The sequence below is a fragment of the Octodon degus genome, unplaced genomic scaffold (assembly GCF_000260255.1).
Source record: "Octodon degus isolate 3935 unplaced genomic scaffold, OctDeg1.0 scaffold00341, whole genome shotgun sequence".
In the NCBI taxonomy this organism is placed as follows: Eukaryota; Metazoa; Chordata; class Mammalia; order Rodentia; family Octodontidae; genus Octodon; species Octodon degus.
Genome location: NW_004524917.1, coordinates 1,040,288 through 1,058,229, shown reverse-complemented (window position 1 = coordinate 1,058,229; position 17,942 = coordinate 1,040,288). Strand labels below are relative to the sequence as shown.

At 35.7% G+C, this 17,942-nt stretch overlaps 1 long non-coding RNA gene across 2 annotated transcripts; it reads left to right on the top strand.

Moving 5' to 3' along the window:
- The first annotated feature begins 5,000 nt into the window (after positions 1–5,000).
- On the top strand, positions 5,001–11,414 carry LOC111814513. Of its 2 annotated transcripts, XR_002819475.1 has the most exons (5): positions 5,001–5,104; positions 6,393–6,462; positions 7,233–7,265; positions 9,953–10,162; positions 11,329–11,414. It is a non-coding gene; the product is annotated as an uncharacterized LOC111814513 (long non-coding RNA). The 2 variants fall into 2 exon arrangements; XR_002819474.1 differs by lacking the exon at positions 7,233–7,265.
- Positions 11,415–17,942: the final 6,528 nt, after the last annotated feature.

The following is a 17,942-nucleotide window of genomic DNA, read 5'->3' as shown; positions in this document are numbered from 1 at the left end:
GGTCTCACTACGTAGATCAGACTGATAGTGATCCTTCTGTTTTCATCTTCCCAAGTTCTGGGATTACAGGTGTGTGTTACCACACCCAGTCTCAATTGCATTCTCAGCCTGCCCCCGGGGTTGAGGCCAGCATGGCAGGCCCGGGGGGGGGGGGGCGGTCAAACCCCCCCTGACCCTTGTGTCTGCCTACGCAGGAGCTTTCATCTGCTGAGCTATTTGGCTAGCCCTGTTTCTTTTGTTGATGACTAAAATGTTCCAGTGGGTGTTATCATTCCTGTAAAGCCCAACCTAACAGTTTAAGGTTGGACATGAGCAAAAAAAGTAATCTCACTACCAGCAGCCACTACTCAAAATCTCTTCTGATGTTTGGCAGGCTATTCTTATCTGCTGTCTTTGAATATCTGCAGGGATGGGTGGTTTAAATCTTTAAAATTTTTCCTTATATAGTATTTTAATATCAGAGAATATTCATTTTTACCTCTGGTATCTATGTTCCCCATATCATGTCTACCATATGGCACCCTGCCCCACCTCTTAGACATGAAGCCATTTATTTCAGGCAAACCATCCTGCTTGCCCTTTCAAGACAACCCTGTGTACATGACTTGGCAGCATGGATATTTGTACTTAGAAGTTTTATACCACTTCATAAAAATCTGCATTATTTATTAGATTTTAGCCATCTGAATAAAGTTTTATGCAGAAAGACAGCATTAGCTCCTACAGCATGACTTTAGCCAGAATGACTTCTTATGGAGCAACTTTTGGCTGTGTAGTGTGATCAGATCAACAGCCATGAGGAATGCTTAAACCCACGTTCCTTTAGTTTAAAAGCTGCCTCCTGGGCCAGGAAGATGGCTCAGTGGGATAAGTTCTTCCCTGGTAAGCGCAAGGGCCTAAGTTCAATCCCCGGTTCAGCAAAAAAAAAAAAAAAAAAAAAAAAAGCTGCACCCTTACATTCAGATTTAAATAATATATAACAGTCCTATCTAGCTCTAAATACCATTCAGATGCTTTTTATAACCTTTATTTTCTTTTTTAGTACTAGGTGTTGAACATAGGGAAACATTCCTTCATTGAAATGAATAATTATCCATTATCTACCATATGTGGTGAACAACACTGCAATTGCAATGCTAGAACTGCTGATTTGGTAGACTAAGTCCAAATACTTAAAAGAATTTAGAAATGGTTACAAAGCATCAGGGCCACATAGCATACCTGAATACTGGTACGTGAAGAAGGATCAGGTTTAATTACTATAACTGAAAGTGTGTCCTTAACCTTGCTCAGGCATCCACAACACACTGCATTATCCTAGCAATATTTTGATTCATTTATTGAAATTTATATTAAAAATAGAATCAGAAAGTATGGTGCAGTTTCCTAGTAAATTCTATCATGGCAGCATTCAATTTTTCATACAAAAGAGTCTTTAGTTTTTTAGATTACAACTCGCTGACCTTTTTATTTTCTGAACAAAAGACTTAATTGGTCTCATTACATGTCTCCAGGTTTATTAGGAATCAGCTAAATGGTTAATAGCCAAATTATATATATCATCTAATCGAGGACAGTAAATACACTAGGTGTTGGAACTTAGGGATTAAATATATAACTATCCTCCCCTAGATTCCTGCCACAGCTTCAAATCCAATGCATAATGATCACACTCATCATAGGGGACTTGTATGTGTATATGGGATGCCTTTATTACTCTTTTTCTTTTCCTTCCATCTCCTTCTTTCCCTTCAGCCCTTCTCCCCTTCTTATTAACAAATCTTTATGTATTTATTTTCTTTTTTTCTTTACCCTTCCTTCCACCATTCACAAATTTTTAATCCTTCCAAGGACTGAAAATAGCACACCAAAGGACTGATTGCATTCTACCTATTTATTTTCTTTTTTTCTTTACCCTTCCTTCCACCATTCACAAATTTTTAATCCTTCCAAGGACTGAAAATAGCACACCAAAGGACTGATTGCATTCTACCTAGGTGAACCAACTATTAGAATAAAATAAATTTTTATATTAATTTTATTGAGAAAGAAGTAGCAATGAGACAGTTTTGAAACAGGTTAGTAGGACAGCTATAATAATTAATACATTGTATATTGTCTTTGTAATAGTTATTCATAGTACAAGATGCAGCCATGATATCTTGTCTAAACACTATTAGTTCAAAACTTTCTTCTCATTGAAGTAAGAGAAAAAAAATGAAGAGAAAGTTACTATATATATATATATATATATATATGCTATATATATGCATATATATATATGCATATATATATATATATATGCATATATATATATGCATATAACTACAAAATGGACCTTCATTTATATCCCCTTTTTTGTTTACTTATGTCAGAGATGGGTATTCCATTGCCATTCATATATTGTAGGTGCATGAATTCAGCAAAGTAATCCAATATAATCCAGTAGTCTATAATAGTAGTGAGTTATCTGCATGACTGGCAATGTCAGAAGTTGTTGAATTGAGCCTTTTACAGCTCAGAATATTAATATGGCTGTACTTTTCATACCTCGTGTTTATACTTTTCTGCTGGATGGTTAAGACCAAGACAAAACAAGACCCATATCACAAAAAATGTAACTTTTGTATCTGACAAGATCAGTCAAATCCCCTCAGGATTTACCCTGAAACCCTGAACAGCAGTTTGTAGATCATAAAGTCAATTTTAAATGTTTTCTCAGTTTCTATTATGTAATAAACTTTAAAAGTCACTGGTAGGATTTAGATTAAATAACTTAGAAACTTGGAAAGATCATAATACATCTTAAAATAGAAAGAAATAAAATATTTCTGCCTGTTTCTCATGTAATAAGATAAGGAACTTTTACAAAATAGGTCTATCAAATTGTGTACTATAATATATAATGCACTATTTATTTTAAAAGAGCACAAAGTAGTATCTTTTATTTTTATTCATTTTAATGAGAAAATAAAATAAAATAGCAATGAAACCATTTCAAAATAGGTTAGTAGGACAGTTACAATAATTAAAACATTGCATATTGTTGTCTTCATAGTAGTTATTCAAAGGACAAGATGCAGACATGATATCTTGTCTAAACACTATTAGTACAAATCTTTTTTCTCATTGAACTAAGAGAAAGTGGCTATATATCTATCCTGCCTATCTTATATATATGTATATATTTTCTTTTTCATTACAACAGTCCTTTATTTATAGGCCCCTTTTTTGTTTTGTTTTGTCAGAGATGGATGTTCCATTGCTGCTAGAGAAGCTGTATTTGGAGAAGTCTTTAAAGATCTTGTAATACTTGATACAAGTTCAAATACTGTAGGTACTTGAATTCAGTAAAACAACCCAATATAGTCCAATAGTCCATAATAGTAATGAGTTACCAGCACAACTGGCAATTGTCTGAGGTTGTTGATTTGACCCTTTTACAGCTCAGCATCCAGCAGGAAAGTGTAACCACGAGGTATAAAAAGTAAAGCTATATTAACAAAGTATTATTAAAACAGAAAAATTATAAGTGATACAAAATTTCACTTAAGATAATATGAATTTCACAGTATTTGTTGTAATGCATAGTGTTGTTTTCCAAATAGTTGTTCATATTACCAGATATATGCATGCAAAATTGGAAAATGAAAGAAAAGAATGAAATACATAAGAAATTAAAAAGAGAAAAATTACAATTGAAGAAAAGGAGACAAAATAGACCTTTCCACAGACCAGTAGAAATCCACAGTACAGTTGCACAAACCATCTTGTTTACAAATATAGATATATCTTTTCCCGCTACTCCCTCTCTCATCCTCCATTCCTTGCTTTGGAATAGGGTCTCTACCTTTTCCCAGAATCTATTGTATCCTTCAGATTTTATTTTCTCTTTCAGGTTCTCACACTAAGGAGACAATACAATGTTTGCACATGCAGGTCTGACTTATTTCCCTTAAGGGAAAGCTCTCTAGTTGCATCCATTTACCAATAAAAGTCTCAAATTTATCTGTTTTATACCTGAATGATACTCCATTGTGTAAAAATACCACATCTTCTTTAACCAGTCCTCAGTTGATAGGTATTTGGGTTGTTTCCAAGATTTAGCTATGACAAATTGTGCTGCTATAAATGTGGGTGCACAAATATCGTTTTGGTATCATGTTTTCAGTTCTTCTGGAAAAATACCCAGGAGGGGAATAGCTGGGTTAAATGGGATCTTTAATCCTAGCTTGTAAAGGAATCTCCACACTGATTCCATAATGGTTGTACCAGTCTGCACTCCCACCAGCAGTGGAGAAGGGTTCCTTTTTCCCCACAGCCTCTCCAGCATTTGTTATTGGCTGACTTCTTGATGTTAGCCATATAATGCACTTTTAAAACTATAGCTTCCATTTATAAAATGTTTCAATCCAACATAGAATAGTTTTCTTCTTTTTAATTTGTTTGATTGTATCTTATCATCAGAACAACTAATTTGAAGATAACAATGTGTAATATAACAAACATTGTTGAATTCCTATCTTTTTTAGTGAAGTTTTGCATCTTTTCTAAACATTTTTATTATCTTTTATTTGCTTAAAAAAGAGTATGAATTTTAGAACCAAATTGCTGATGTTCAGTATAAACTTGTTCAGAGTACTAGTGATAACACCTTAAACCAATAGCCAAAAATTTCTACTTCTCATCTTCTTTATCTGGGCAGTAGAATGGTATTACAATCACATGTTGTTTTCAGAATGTGGTTTTGAGGAATATATGTGTGTGTGTGTGTGTGTGTGTGTGTGTGTGTGTGTGTGTGTATAGTGGTGAACTTTAAATGTATAAGATACACAAAATTGCACAAAGAAAACCACAAAGTGATATATCTGCTAGTCACTCGACCAAAGTTTTCACGAAACTGCAAATGTCAGTTATTCCTCAGTTTCAACACATTGTGACAGTTGAGGATTCAACTGATAGCTGATCCCTGGGATGGACCTTCCAGCCACAGAGTCTCTGTCCTTTGCACTCCTGGAGAATAAAAGAGCTGCACGTTCCAGTAGCAGTCACTGCCCTTTCGCATAGCCCCATCCCAGAGAAAGAAGAGAGGGGAAGCGCAGAGGTAAGAAAGCTTTTAACTATCAATGTTAAGTAAGATTATACACTGCTTTTTGTATATTTCTGCTGCTATATATGCAGATATACTGAATTGTCAACATTATTAAGGCTATTATGTGACACTTGCTTCAATTTGTAAACTTAGTAAATGAAAATGGTTTTGTTTTATTGTGCAGTTCATTAGACAAGGAAACCATGGATTGAACCTTTTATTTAGCTTAGTTTTCTCAAATATTTCAATATTTAATTGATGCATTGTAAGAGTGTATATAATAAAATTTAAACCTAAAACAAAAATTAAGGGCTTGACAAATAGCTCAGTGGATTAAAGCACCTGCTTAGGCAGAGGCAAGGGCCGGGAGTTTGATCCCTAGGCCTCCTATGCAGGTCCCACCCCTGCGGTGCACTGAGACGGTGACTGAGACTGAGCCTGCTGGTGGTCACCTGTAATCTCAGCATTTGGGAGACTGTAAACAGGAGGATCACTATGTCCAATCTACACAGTGAGACCCTGGAGACCCTGTCCTAAATACAAAAAAAAAAAAAAAGAAAATTAAAATTTGTTATTGTTTGAAAATCAATTTCTAGAAAAAAGTTGAATTTTTTTCCCTAAACACTTAAAATAGATCCTCCTAAACAACACAAATCTGTGGGACAAGTTGCCTGGAATCAATGTTAATACTTCTGTCATCTAAATTAATTCCATTTATAAATCCCTGCTTTGAATTCCCTAAAACAACTAAACCACTGCATGCCCCCGCAGTAGCATTTTTTGTATAAGCTGATGCACCATTTCATTCCAGAAAACTTTATTAAGAATTAAAAGAAGTGTTACTGTTAAATAATATGTGAATGTATATTTATTTGTTTACATATTTATTTACTTTGTAGTTTAGGAAGGGTCTACAGGATGTTCAGGTTCTCACTACTAGGTTGGACTCATAGTGGTCTGCCAGTTTACAGCCTCCCAAGAACTGGGAATAAAGGCACATGCCACCAAGCCCAGTCTCAATTGCTGTCTCAGCACACCCCGGGGACAGGGCTGGCATGGCAGGCCCGGGGATCGAACCCCTGGCCCCTGCACATGAATGCACATTTTAAAGAATTGGTGCAATAAAGTTGTAAAATTACAAATCTGTTTTGACTTTACTTAAAGAACCATGTTGTCCAGTCACAAATAGATTGGTCCTCTGACATTCCAGACTCTTCAAGGTCTGGAAGGTTCCATCATTTGTATCACAACTGTATCTTGTGAATTGGTGTTAACATCTGGTCTTTTTTCTGACCTCTAGAGTATTTCTAAGTAAGATGAAAACTCTCCTTCTGATCTGTGCTATCTTGGCAGTAGCTGTTGGTCTCCCAGTAAGGATTCACTTTTGCATTTTAAAGTATTTTGTTCTAATTCATGAAGCCCAAATTTATCTACTCTATACAAAACCCTGAATCTGCCTCTAGATTATGTTCAGGAAAATATTGTCAACCAACCACTCTTTGGTAAATAATTCAATTCCATATAGCCCTGGGCAGTGGGGAATTTGAACCATTTCAAAATATACATTATAGGGTCAGTGAGAGAGCTCAGTGGATTGAGTGCCTGCTTAGGCAAGTGCAGGGGCAGGGTTTGATCCCCAGCACCACCTGCCACACAGGCTTTGCACCTGGACTTGCTGAGCCAGCCACTGAGACTGCATGGTGGCACACACCTGTAATCCCAGTGCTGAGAAGGCTGAAAACAGGGGTTTCACTACAAGTCCAAGCTATTTAGTGAGACCTTGTACCAAATATATAAAAAAATACACATTACATTTTTCAGAAAATAAGTTTTAAAATATTTTCTGAACAATAGAAGCCTAAAGTTTTAAATTTGGTACAATATAGCCATTATATATATATATATATATATATATATATATATATATATATATGGCAGGGAAGATGGCTCAGTAGGATAAGCGCTTGACTGGCAAACACAAGGATCTGAGTTCAATCCCCAGTTCCGCCAAAAAATAAAAAATAAATTAAAAAAAACAGTGGCATATATATATATATATATATATATATATATATATATATATATTCTTTGTGATTTTTCATCAGCATAATTTGAAATAATTTCACTATTTGAACTTTAGGTCTCTCAAGACCAAGATCGAGAAAAACAAAGTGTAAGTTACTTTCTTCTTTTTTCATGCAAGTCTTCTGTGTTAAATATTCACGACTGTGGTTAAAGGATTTACCTATCCAAATCTCCTCTACTTTTTGGAGATTCTTAATGTGTTTGCCTCTTGTCACTAAGCAGGGAGGGTTAGCTCCACTTTGAAGAATGGAAGTGTCTTTGCCTCTCACCCAGCACTGGTGCTCAGGTTGAAATGTGAATCATTCTGTGATGACTTGGGTTTCAATGTTTTCACTTGAATCGTCTAGCTTAGCAAAGGCCCATAAATGCCCATAACTACACTCTGTGATGGCCCTACAATGTTCATTCTAAGAAGATAAATGCATAATTAAACTGGAGAACTTGACACTTGGCTTTGCCTGCCCCTGACACAAATTGACACAAAAAGAGGAAAGCTGTGTCTTGGGTAGTTTCAGAGTGTCTGACCCATGGCCAGGAAAGCCCACTGCTTTGTCTGTTAGGGCACAATTTGTTCCCATGAGAACACATAGAGGAGGCAACAGCCCTGCCTTCAGCCTCAGGCCCACACCCCCAGTGACAAAGCTCCCCCTCGGTGGCACCTTTCAAAGTCTCTGCCACCTCTGATAGCACTCTGTGAGCTCCAGGCCTTAATGCAGGCTGCTGGGCCTGTTCCAGGCCCCAAGTGTCACAGTGAGCCAGTGTTGATGGTCCATTCTACTGGTGGCAAGTTCAGTAAAGAACAGCTTTGGTTTTAACACTTAGCCAAAAATGTTTAAGAAGAAACTTAAATTTTAAGAGGATAAGTCCAGTTTGAAGATTTGTTTTTAGTTTTTCAGAAAAAGCATGGTTTACAAAGTGGTCCTTCATATATATCCCCCTTTTGTTTGTTTAATTTTGTTAGAAATGGGTATTCCATATTATAGCTGTAAATACAAAATAGTTAGGATAGATATATAACTACTTTTTCTTAATTCAATGAGAAGAAAGATTTTTACTAATAGTGTTTGGACAAGATATCATGTCTGCATCTTATACTATGAATAACTACTACAAAGACAACAATATGCAATGTATTAATCATTGTAACTGTCCAACTAACCTGTTGTGAAATTGTCTCATTGTTATTTCTTTCTCAATAAAATTAATAAAAAATCATGGCTTGGAGGCCCAAATAATAAACAGTGTGCAGAATATGGAAATTGATAGAAATATCCACATATAGGGAAGAAAGAGGGAAGAAAGAAATGAGATCCAGGAAGAGGGTTGTTCTCATTTAATAGTCCAGGTAAACACCTCTTGTAAAAGTAGAGAGAGAAATATTAAAGGCCTTCAATATCCCTGTGTTTATACTTTTAGTTGTAGAACAAATTACTGTATATGAAAAATAGACTTTGCGCAGAAAAGCCAGGAATGCAGGAAAATGGCTATCCCTGGTTTTCTAAAATTAATCAAACCTCTGTTCATAGTACAAGTAGAAAGGTAAAGAAGTTCAGATCGAGGGACCAGATCTCTCACAAATGGGAGGGGGCACAGGAAGCTGAGAGTGAGCGGACGTGTGGAGAAAGAATGGTGACCTGCCAAGTGCAGGAACCCAATAACTACAGTCAGTGTAAACAGCTGTCATAAACACATGCTAAGAATAATGATAACCTTAAGAACAAAGATGCAAAAGAAAATGCAGAGGCATATTAAGTGAGGGGGTGAAAAGGAGAAGGGGATTTGTTTTATGTTTTTTAATACTTGTATTTTAAAGAGAAAAATTAACCGCAACAATAAAACAGTTCCAAATAGACCTTAGGACAATAACAGTAGTTGGTACATTACATATCGTTGTCTTAGTAGTTATTTAATGTAAAAGATATAGACATTAAATGTTGTCCAAAAATAGCAGCATAGAATTTTCTTTTCAATGCACTAAGAGAAACTAGCTGTATTACTTTCTTAACTATCTTTTGTTAAGAAAGATATGCATATATATACATATATATGAAAAAATAAATATATATACATACTTTTTTCTTTTTCACTTCTTTCTTTTCCTTTTTCCCCATCTCAGAATCTCACTATTTTCTTTTATAAGAGAAGAAGAAAAACAGAAATAAAATAAAACAGAGTTTCAAATCAGGTTTATAGGAGCCGGGGAGATGACTCAGTAGAATAAGCACTTCCCTAGCAAGCACAAGGGCCTGAATTCAATCCCCAGTTCTGCCAAAAAAAAAAAAAAAAAAAAAAAAAAAAAAAAAAAAAAAAAAAAAAAAAACCAGAAAAGAAAAACAAACAAACAAAAAAAAATTCAGGCTTATAGTAGAGTACCAATAACTAATTCACTTGCCCATTGTTATCTTCATGGTAGCCATTCAGTGTAAAAAATCTAAGCATAAAATAATGCCCAGACAAAATCAGCACAAATCTTTATTTTTAATGATTAAGAGAAACTAGCTGTATATCTATACTAGCTGTGGTGTATGTGTGTGTGTGTGTGTGTGTGTGTGTGTGTTTGTGTGTGTGTGTATTTTTTTCCTATTCTCTTGGGAGAAGAGGATTTGAAAGAGAAATGAACTGTGTCAGGTGCATATACGCACTTGCAGGATGAATGTAAACTTCATGTAATGAGAAATATGCTGGTAAATTTTAAAAATGATAACCAGTATGTTAAAGATGCATTTTATTTCTCTTTGTAATGAGTAAAATGGGCCTTTCTCTTTCCCTCAACAGATCAGTGACAGCGATGAATTTGCTCAACAGTTTTATTTGCCTCCTTACCAGTACCCATCTGGCCAATATCCACCAATCCTAAACCAAGCATATCCAGGCTATATATTTTATTTATTTCCTACTCCAATACCTCAGTCTAGAATTGTAACTCCTCCTCCTAATGGAAAATAAGAGACAAAAGTCCCACTGCAACTTAACATGAAACAAACAGTAAGTATCCATAATACAACCATTTTGTTATTACTGTTGCCTATTGCTTATAGATTATTTAAATGCATCATTTTATACTAAAAATGCTACAATTTTCTCACTCAGTTCCATTAACACCTATTTACTCTAACATTTTTTGGTGTTTCCACTTGGAAGTACATATATGTGTCCCTCTGCGACTCAAACAACATGGTAGTTTAGATCCTTCATTTGCTGTAGTGTAATAGAAAAGATCCTTTTTTTGTAAAAATTTATTTTATTTATTTATTTATTTTTTGTGTGTGTGTGTGTGTGTGTGTGTGGCCAGCTCAGCCCACCAGGGGGCAGGCTGGCTGGCATGTGGTGCTGGGGGATTGAACCGCGGTCCCTGTGCTTTGCTAAGCTTGTTCTAAGTAGGTGCTTTAGACCACTGAGCCATCTCACCAGCCCCGAAAAGATCCTTTATTATCAAAATATTGTACAAAATACTTGAACATTTTTTACTATTATCAACAATTGTGCATTTTGGACCCACCAACTAGGGGTCCAAAGAAAGGTAAAATGTTAATCAAGGTGGAGATCATAGTGGACGTAAAACCTAAAATAGACTTTGTCCCAGTCCTTAGAAAACTGTAATTTTTGTAGCACTAAACCCCCGCACTTGTCTTCTGAAAGTGACTGTGTAATAAAAATCTTAAAAGTTCATGCTCCACCTATAATGGAAACCTTATCATCTCAACATATCAAAAGCAAAGCAGGCAGACTGTGAATTCCCCTGAGCATGCAGGGAGAGTAAGCTCCTGTGAAGATTACATTATAATCCATGGGATTGTCTTAGGGAAAAACCCTGTCAGCAAATACCTACTACTAAAAGCTCTATCCTGCATCTACTCAAGTCATTTTTTTGGTGTGTGTGGCTGGCTCAGCCACCCTGGGAGTGGGCTGGTGCAGTGTGTGGTGCCAGGGATCGAACTGCAGTCCCTGTGCTTGCCTAAACTTATTTAAGCAGGCACTTTAGACCACTGAGCTTTCTCGCTGGCCCCCACTCAAGTCTTCTTGAGCAGAAAGTTTCCCAGTCCTTAAATGAAATATGTTTATGTCAATGCGTATAATTAAAATACAAAAATTTACATAGTCCCTAGAAAAAGACCCATGGCATTGAGATTAATGCTTTTCATTTATTTCAGATTGCTGAAAAATGAATGTGAGCTACTTCCTTGAAGCATCAATAATCCTGCTATAAAAGAAAAATAAATATAATTGAAGCATCAAACAGTCTCTCTAGTCAATACCTGTAATGGTCCTCTTTAGTATATATAGCAGGGAATATCCTGGATTCCAAATTTCTAAATGTCCCTCATTAATGAAAAATGAAATATAGAAGTTATTGTATATTTCTTGATATATAAGTTTTTGGGTAAAGCATAGAGAATGGAGGAGACCAAAATCAAGCTGCCTAAAACCACCCTGAAGGTCCATTCAGTAGCTTACATTGTATGGTTCCAATCATTGTATTGTTATGAGCCAGAGGTTGATTTAACTAAAAAATATTGAAGTAGATAAATCCACACCTACACCTGGTATGTTGATACAGGATACGGTAAACAAGAGAGAATTGTCTCTAAGGAAATTGATAATGAGTAAGATCCTTGGAATGTCGTGTATATCATGCTGGTAGGTTACAAAGTACTTTGCCAAGTCGTTATGTCACCAAATCATCACATAAGCAGTGTGAACTAGTTTGATATTATCCACAGGGAAACTGAGGATCATGAAAGTCCTATGGATCCCCATGGTCATATACCCAACAAGGGCAGAAGAGAGAAACCTAGATCTAACAGATTCCTCAGGTCTACATCTTTTCCCTGTATTTCAGAAGGAAAAACCAAATCTCCACTAATGAGGACAATGATCTTATTATCCTAAGGACAACAACCCATCTTCTCTGCTAAACTGGTGTTACTTTGCCAATGGAGTTATCTTTTCAAATCATAATTTGAACTTTACTCTGATGTGTTCATTTACTTTAGCCTACTTCTTATTGCTCACAACACAAAGTCCATTCACGGCCTTCCCCCTCTAGCCACAGCTGCATTTCTGGTCTCCCTCCAGCCCCCAGCCTGGGTCCACAGGGCTCAGACTGTGCAGGTGGCCGCTCCCTGAAGCACTGTCCTCCAGCACAGCAGGGCTGTTGCTTGAGGCTTTGCCCCTGAGGAGCACTCTCTTCTGTCCCACTGTTCTGTTTTATGAATAAGTCACATGTTAAAGAAACAAACTCTCTTATTTTTGAAATAGGATGAGTCATCACCACTTTCACTCTCTACCCCAGTATCTTATCTTCATGGATGTCATCATTCTGTACCTTCTAGGAGAGTAGTTCATTTCCATTTCTGTGTCCTCTGGAATATCACACAGAGAACTTATTCCCCAATGTTTAGCACAACTGAAGGTGGTCAGTGAATGTTAGACAGAATTCATAAAACTTTCAAATTCTTTTTTTTTATTTTTTTTTATTTATGTGTGTGTGTGTGTGTGTGTGTGTGTGTGTGTATGTGTGTGTGTGTGGCCAGCTCAGCCCACCAGGGGTCGGGGCTGGCTGGCATGTGGTGCTGGGGGATTGAACCGTGGTCCCTGTGTTTTGCTAAGCTTGTTCTAAGTAGGTGCTTTAGACCACTGAGCCATCTCACCAGCCCCAAACTTTCAAATTCTTAATTTTTCTAACAGAAAACTTTCAAACGTTTGACATACATCAACAAATGAATAAAAAGTTTCTTCTTGTAAGAAAGAAAGCTTAAAATCATTTTCTACATGTTAACAATTCTGCTCATTATATTAGCATAGCCACATGAAAATGTTTCAGCTACTCATACTCTTATCACAGAAACAGCAGGATCCACAAACTATCAAGGCATGAGTAGAATTATATGCCATGAAATAAGTACAAGCATCATAAAAATATATACATATCTTTCTAAAAACTTGTCACCTATAGGAAACCAAGTTCAGAGGTTTTTGGTTCATCAAGAATTTATTCTCTTTTATAAAGAGTCAATGCACATGGCAAAGTTTTATGAACTTCATAGAGAAACAATTTGCCCTAACCATCAGCTCCCAGAAATCCTAGGCTGAGAATGTAAGGGTTGACACAGTGTGTCATCTTAAGAAGTTTAACCGGGGCTGGGGAGATGGCTCAGTAGGATAAGCGCTTAACTGGCAAACACAAGGATCTGAGTTCAATCCCCAGTTCCACCAAAAAAAAAAAAAAAAAAGAAGAAGTTTAACTAAGTGACTCAGCAGGGCCTAGAGTCCTTACTTTGCAAACATCCTGAACCTGTTCAAGCCCACATATAGCAGGTGCCACATTTGCTTGTGTGGCTTGATGAGTAAACTACGATCATTGTTGATAATAATTTTTAGCCTACCTATTTATGTGCATGCCTGTGAAGATAGGCAAGGAACATGTAGTTTTTATTTAAGCTTATTAAATGTGGGATTGTTATCTTACTCCTTAAAATAATTTAATACATTAGAAACTCTGATATGAAAAGTACAAAATGTATCATGATATTGTTAATGGTGTTCTGATTACATGTACTACATGGACAATGCCTAAAAAAGAATTGTAGGTTATTTATTAAGTTTTTATTCCAGCATAGCCTAAGAGTTGTCTCAAAACAAAATAGAACCAAAACAAGAAAAATTATGGATGAAGGAAAGGTGTTTGAGGAAAAAATGGTCAGATGGGCAAATTATAAGATACTCTCTTGAATTTGTAAGGAAATTATGCTTCCTGTGTGTGTGTGTGTGTGTGTGTGTGTGTGTGTGTGTGTGTGTGTGTTGGGGAGCAAACTCAGGATCTTGTGCTAGCCAGGCAGGTGCTTATGCCACTGAACTATCTCCAAGCCCACTTCTAGTCTTGATGCATATCAAGGAATGTTTTATAAAGACAAAAATAGAAATGAAAAAAATCATTATTTCCACAAAATATTAAAAACTTACAATACAAACAATTATAAAAACTACTGATATGGATGAATATCTGATTGGAAAATAAAGCCATTTACTGATGACACATCTATTATTATACAATGTATAGAAAGTACTGTAGATACAACTTACCTGATAAAAGAATGAAGTATTCTAAAATCAGTGTACATCATCAGACTATAGTTACATGAATTGAAAAAAAAAATAAAACCTACTTTTTAAAATTAATTTTATTGAGAAAGAAATATCAATGAGACAGTTTCAACACAGGTTAGTAGGACAGTTGCAATAATTAATACATTACATATTGTTGTCTTTATAGTAGTTATTCATAGGACAAGATGTAGACATGATATCTTGTCTGAACACATTAGTACAAATTTTTCTTTTCATTGAACTAAGAGAAAGTGACTGTATATCTATTCCAACTATTTTATATATACAGATATATATGTATTTGTTTTCACTACAAAATGGTCCTTCATTTATATCCCCGTTTTTGTTTAGTTTTGTCAGAGATAGGTATTCCATTGCCATTCATATATTGAAGGTGCATGAATTCAGCAAAATAATCCAATATAGGCCTGTAGTCCATAATAGTAGTGGGTTATCCACGTGTCTGGAAATATCAGAAGTTGTTGACTTTAGGCTTTTACAGCTCAACATATTAATATGGCTTTACTTTTTATGCCATGCGTTTATATTTTTCTGCTGGATGGTTAAGACCAAGATAAAGCAAGACCTATATCACAAAAAATGTAACTTTTTTATCTGACAAGGTCAGTCAATTTTTTTTTCCACATTCTATAGGGATTTAAAGTTTAGCATATCAATGATTTATGGAAAATACCTGTTCCATGTTATTATGACGAAGGTGTTTGATATTCAGACAGATAGTGATGTTAGGCTCAACTGCCTATGTTATAGGAAAATAATATTGTTAAGCTTCTCTTCTGGAGGGTTAACAACTTAAGTTTGCAGACCAAAAAGTTAGAGAGAAAGAAGGGCTTATAAGGATAGCTAACATTTTGGCCCTAGTCCTTCAAGGTCAGTGAGGACTCAGGACATAAGAGAACCTATACTGTAATATCCTGTAAATCAATGGTGTGCCAAAATTTCTGTTCAAGGAGATTATAGGGCCACAGAGGAAAGTGATCGATGATGTAGAATGTGCCTAAGGAGAGTCTCCTAGAGAAAAAACATTCTTTCAGGCTTTCACAGAGAGCAAATTGGTCAAGCAATGACCAGGACTCATCCAGATGGCTGACATGGACAAAAGATCTACAAACTGCTGTACAGGGTTTCAGGGTAAATCCTGAGTAATAAGACCTATTGATAGAGAGTTGGGGAGTAAAGCTACTCCACTTGGGCTATTAGAAGTATTAATAACATACATAATGTCACCAAACAAATGGCTTCTTTGGTGACATAAAAAGATACAACTAGACCTGTTGTCATGCATTTAGCAGCAAAAATTATATTAAAATGATTTTTAAACTTTGTCAGGGTTGGTGGTATAGCTCAGCAGACTAAGTGCTTGCTTAGGTTAAGTGAAGGGACCAGATTTTGATCCCTGGCCCCACATGCCGTGCTGGCCCTGCCCTCAGGTGTGCTGTGCCGGTGATGGAGTCCAGGTATGGTGGTTCACACTGTAATCCCAACACTAGAGAGGCAGAAATCAAGAAGATCACTATGAGTCAGAACTGCATAATGAGACTCTGCACAAAAAACAAAACAAAACAAAATAACCAAAAAAACAAACAAAACTAACCAACCTTATTTTGGGACTCGGGAAATAGCTCAGTAGAATAAGTGCTTGCCTGGCAAGCACTGGATCCTGAGTTCAATCCTTGGTATCACAAAAAAAAAAAATAAAAAAATAAAAAAATAAACAACTTTGTCAACATATTTGTTATAACTATTGATAATGTCCTGGTGATTGATAATTTAAAAAAAGAAGGTCTTAGAGAACCAATGGAAGATGATATGCTTTCTATTGTCTGGTGAAATATCACTGCATTGCACATGAAGACAATTTATGCTTGAAAGCTTTAAAAGTGGGAAATACCATGCAATTATTGAAACTATGAAATTTATAAGGTTCTACAAACTGTGAGCTGAAATGAGCCTTTTGCCCTGAACTTTGGCTGTTGTATATTTTATCTCAGTAGTGAGAAAAGTAGAAAAGAACTTAGTAAAAAGGAACTTTTACCATATTAATCCTCTCTTTTTACTTTGAAAAAAATGTATTTAGCACAGGATTTACAGGGTCTCACTACACAGATCAGACTCATAATGATCCTTCTTTTTCAGCCTCCTAATAACTGGATTTATGTTCATGAGACACTATACTGTCTCCGTTGTATCTCAGCATGCTCCAGGGGCAAGACTGGCATGGCAAGCCTGCGATGGAACCCTGGTCCCTGCATCTGCCTAAGCAGGTGCTTTAATCTGCTGAACTATTTGACTGCCCCTTCTCTCTTTACAATACAAGAGGAGGGAGAAGGAGTAAAAAAATCATTGGTAATGAGCAGTACCCCAAGTAGCACATTTGTCTTTGATACAGCACTGCCCCTCTCTGTCTTTCATATTATTCAAGGCAGTGGAGTGTTGTGTTTACTACAGCATACACAGTTCTTTCTGGGGGTAAAGTCATACCTTTTGTTCTGTTGTGTTTCATTTTACCAATCCCCCTTCTTCCACTGTGCTTCTCTGCATTGTATACATATAATCTCATTGGTCTCATTGAATCCCATCTGCTGAGTTAGAAATCCAATTTATATAAAGTATATAGTGATCATTATGGAGCCTTCAGCTTCAATCAGACATATCTTACCCATTCAAAACAGGAGAGTGTTCCCAGGGAAAGGGAGTACTATACCAGGTGGTATTATTTTTTAAAAAAAATAATTCTGAGAGATACAGGAGCTAATCCAAAATGAGCCCAGGAAGAATACAGTTAAACATGAGTTCCAGATAGAGATTTTAGCTGTCAGACTAAGAAGCAGAGGAGAAATAGATCTTACACTTGAAACATACATTAGTAACTAAAGTATGCCTGAATAACCAACCACTTTATTTAAGTAAAAAGATCTGTTGTTTAGAGATTTTGGCTCCCCATACAGATTATTTGGTTGACAAGTGGAAGACTTGACAAGAATGTTGGTCTTTGGGCCTCCTTTTCAACATAGCCTCAGAAAGTCAAGAAACGCAATGAAATAGGTTGCCATTTGAAGTCTTTATTAGTGAAAAAATCAAAATATAATCACCAGATTGCTTATTAGTAGTGACAAAAATAAAATATCTTCACTTTCCAAGTTAATGTCTCTATCTATCAACTAGACAGTATTTGTTCTTCTACCAATTAGAATTAGGGTTTATTTTTATAAACAATTTTACCAACTTGATACTTGAATGTTTAAAATGGTATAGTTTGCTTTTAAATATATGACTATTCAAATATGTGACTAACATTTTTTGTAAAATATTCCACTACACTTTATATTGGTCTAATTAATGTAAATGAATTGATATAATAATAAAATACATATACAGAAAGAGTCTTTTTGTTGTTCACAGAGGCTAGAATCCAGTATAGTAGATACAAATCAATTTAGATGTAATACAATAAGCACCAACCATAAAGTTTAAACAATTACACAGTCTCAGTAATGTAGGGCCAGAGTCTTTGTTTGTTAGTGGCTGCCAGAAATTTTATATTCATTTATTTTTTATTTTTTCCTTTTCTTGGCTCACCTTTTGTAGAATAGAATTTCATTTGAATTTAAGATAGTTGTGTAAAGGGCTTTGTTAT